Genomic DNA, 4,445 nt, shown 5'->3' with positions numbered 1-4,445 from the left:
ATATACACATATATATATATATACACACACACACACACACACACACACACACAATTTTAAGAACATTAGCATAATCAAACCAAAATAAAAGGACATGGTTTATGTAGAGAAATACATTCCCAACAATTTAAATATAAGCACTACTACAATAATACTCTGATGGTACGATGACAGTATTGGTAATAGTGATGATGACATTCAATAATCAATCAATCACTGGTACAGGACAGATTGGTCTGTCTCTCTCTCTCTCTGTCTCATCATCTTCTCTCTGCAGAGAAATTGCGTGTCTTGGCTGCTGCGGAGAAATCTGTCAAGTTACACAGAATTTAGTAAACCAGGACAGGATATCAGGTGATTATCTCTTCCCTTCAAAATAAAATATATATAACAGTAATACGTCATTTCTGAAACCAAGAAATGTGGAAGTTCCCTACAGGCAGTTGTGGAGTAAGTATTCAGAGCTTTTATTGGAGTAAACGTACCATTACTACAGTATAATAATGTTGTGTTACAAGTCAAAGTCCTGCATTAAATTATTTAAAAGTAAAAGCACTCATTTTGAAGACTGGCCCATTTACTGAAAAACAGTTAGTGCTGCTTTGATGTGCACATCACTTAAATCATTATTTATTAACTTTCTTTAATTCTGTATTTTTATGTATACATTTATTCATTTTTACTACTTTATGTCCTCCATATAAGAGATATAGCTGGAAAAAGGGAAGCTACTTAAAATTTGAAATATTATAATTTATTTTTTGTATGAACAATCTTAATCGGTAAAGTATCTAAAGCTATGAAATAAATACAATATTTCCCTTTAAGATGTAGTGGGAGTAGTAATATTGTAGTATTTAAGTAAATGTACTTCCATTTTGCTGTCAACATCAGACTATTTCCAAAAATTATTTGTACTACCGTTTCTATTTCATGCCATTACATAAGGAAGAAATCCTCACGAGCCATCTACCGCTCTTCTTTTGAAAAACCTCGACGGAAACGCTTTCTTCTTCTTCCTGTCGCCAGCTTGACTCTCGGTGCGGCGGCGGAGAGGAGAGAGAGAGAGAGAGAGAGAGGACTCGCAGACGCTCCGGTTCTCCAAATGCCACCGGACACCGACAGCGGCCTCGGACCGGACCGGGAAACATGGCGGCGGTAACAACAACAACCTGCTCGGTTCCGTGGCGACGATAAATCCAGAGGAAGGACGCGCGGTAGACGGAGGAGCATCACTTAACCCAGGTCAACGAATATCAGCGTCACACCGCAGATGAGCTAAACACAGATAAGATGGAGACGCATGAACACGTCTATGTATTTATCAATGAATCTATCAGTCGATCGGTCTCAGTGTATCTAATGGTGATGGCCTGCCTTTAATAAATTATTCTAAATATAGATTCATAAAATATATATATTTTTATATATACATATAGTTATTTTCCTTTCTTTCTTCCCCATTTTCTGATTACATTTTTATTTTATTATTTAATACACAACACAATAAAACGTGTGTGATAAATGAAAGAAAAAAGTGCAGAAATAAGCATAATAAAGGTGGTTTAAGAGGGTTTGTTACGGTTAAGATGTGTTTACTGAACGTAGGATAGATGAGAACTTGCTCGCTGCACAATTTCCCTGAGACAAACACAGGATTTGACACTTCATATGTCTGATTTCTGGGGAAAAGTCACAGAAGCTGAAGGTCAACGGTGATGAAACGAGAGTTAAAATAACAGCTGATATTAGAGACATAAATGTTGTGTTGATGTTGTGCCTCACGATGAATTCTAACGGTTGATTTAACAATATTAAAGAGATCAAGCAGAAAATCTGATTCACCTGTTAGATAAGTTAGGATGTATGTGAAGGGTGACTTAAGGAAAACTATACATTTATTAAAGTACACAACAAATGTTACAATCTCACTTTGTGTTGCAGCTAAAATGAGAAGTTAGGAACCAGAAGGTTTTGTATCAAAGTAAGAATCTAAACATGATGATCTATTTTTTGGGTAAAAGATCTGCACACTGTACAAAATTTGATTTCAGAGAACATTTAAATTAACTACAATCATAGAAATGAATCATGCTAACAAAGTAGCATGAAGGTACTCAAGTAATGTACAAGTACCTCAATTTTTTTTTCAATTTTGCACAGTACTAGAGAGATCGCTGGAGGGTTGCAAAAACATAAGTAAAACCCATTTTTTTAAAATACATATTAATCGTGACCAATTCTGTTTTTTTGGGAGTTTCTGTTTAAATTTAAGAGCATTTTTTAAGTCTTAAGAAACTTGATAAGTAGCTTTTATGCAAATATTTAAGAGAAGTGAAAGATGTTGTCGTGCAAAAAGCTGACTGTTTATATGTGAACATATATTTTCAGAGGCCATGAGGGGGAACCTGAAGGCAGCAGACCGTTTCTAAGCAACACCAACAGCAACACAGCGTGTGTTACCGCACACACAACATGGGCTACAAGGTAACATCACCACTTCATCCTTCAGTTTATCACAAACATTCAACATCAATACAAAAATAAACACTTCAACCTTCAGTTCATCACACACATTCATCATCAACACATAAAGGAACACTTCATCCTTCAGTTCATCACAAACATTCATCATCAACACATAAAGGAACACTTCATCCTTCAGTTTATCACAAACATTCAACATCAACACATAAAGGAAACACTTCATCCTTCAGTTTATCACAAACATTCAACATCAACACATAAAGGAACACTTCATCCTTCAGTTCATCACAAACATTCAACATCAACACATAAAGGAACACTTCATCCTTCAGTTTATCACAAACATTCATCAACACATAAAGGAACACTTCATCCTTCAGTTTATCACAAACATTCATCATCAACACATAAAGGAACACTTCATCCTTCAGTTTATCACAAACATTCAACATCAACACATAAAGAAACACTTCATCCTTCAGTTCATCACAAACATTCAACATCAACACATAAAGAAACACTTCATCCTTCAGTTTATCACAAACATTCATCATCAACACATAAAGGAACACTTCATCCTTCAGTTCATCACAAACATTCATCATCAACACATAAAGGAACACTTCATCCTTCAGTTCATCACAAACATTCATCATCAACACATAAAGGAACACTTCATCCTTCAGTTCATCACAAACATTCAACATCAACACATAAAGGAACACTTCATCCTTCAGTTTATCACAAACATTCATCATCAACACATAAAAGATTGATTTTCAGCTGACAAAATAAAAGCTCCGAAATGCTACTTTAAAAAAAAACACACGGTTTAATAGTTGTGTATATATATATATATATATATATATATATATATACATATATATTCTGCCATTAAAGAAGAGAACAAGATATTCAGCTGGATTCTGCTCTCTGATTGGCCGAAAACATGAATGTCACGCTGCAGCCGACAGCAGCCGACCAATCAACCGGCTCCGTGGTTTGATTCCAGAGCTTTGCTGTTAAATGACTTTCATCGCCGTGTAAAGAGGAAGTGACTCTTTTGGTGCGTTGATACACACACACACACACACACACACACAGACACACACACACACACACACACACACACACACACAACCATCTAACTCCCTCTCACACCGCCAGGCCAGATTAAGACACACACACACACACTGCAGCAACACACTCATACCTTTTAATCTTGGGTAGTTTATGGCTCCATAAACCCATGCATAATTCACACGCACACCTCTGGTGTGGTTGTGTGTCTGTGTGTGTGGCTGTGTGTCTGTGTGGCTGTGTGTGTGTGTGTGTGTGAAGGCTGGGGATTTAGGGTGACATCTTTAAGCAGATATATCTGGTGACAACACCATCTGTCTGCAGCTCTGCAGCTGTTAAGATTTCCTTCATTCAGGCGTGATATCCGTCCACACTCAACTTCTAATGTGCTGATATTGATTCAAAGCTGCTCTAATAGATATATACAGTATATATATATATATATATATATATATATATATATATATATTCTCTAATAACAGTAATGTGTCGTGTGTCTCTGGTGGAGAGCGATCAGCCAAATCTGCATCTGAATCTCGGCTTTACGGAGCTTTTAAATGCATCAATATGTCTCAATATAAAAAGACAGAGGTCGTGTTTACCGCATATTTTCAGTCATTGACAGAATTTCTTAACTGTTAAAGTTAAAAAAATTAAAGTGACGGACAACGACAACAGCCTGACGCAACCACTGTAACAACACCAGTCTATTGACAAACCAGCCGCCTTGACTGGTCGTCAAGTGTTCAAAAAAAGTCTTCAACTTTGGGGTAAAACGTCACTTTTTCATCCTGCCGTCCAATCACAATGGAGGAAGGGGCGGGATAAATACCACAAAGACCAACCGTCACGTTACATGTAGGCTACCAGTGCAACAA

Source organism: Anarrhichthys ocellatus, unplaced genomic scaffold (assembly GCF_004355925.1).
Source record: "Anarrhichthys ocellatus isolate YVR2014 unplaced genomic scaffold, GSC_Weel_1.0 scaffold78, whole genome shotgun sequence".
Taxonomy (NCBI): Eukaryota; Metazoa; Chordata; class Actinopteri; order Perciformes; family Anarhichadidae; genus Anarrhichthys; species Anarrhichthys ocellatus.
Note: the sequence above shows the minus strand (reverse complement) of the source record.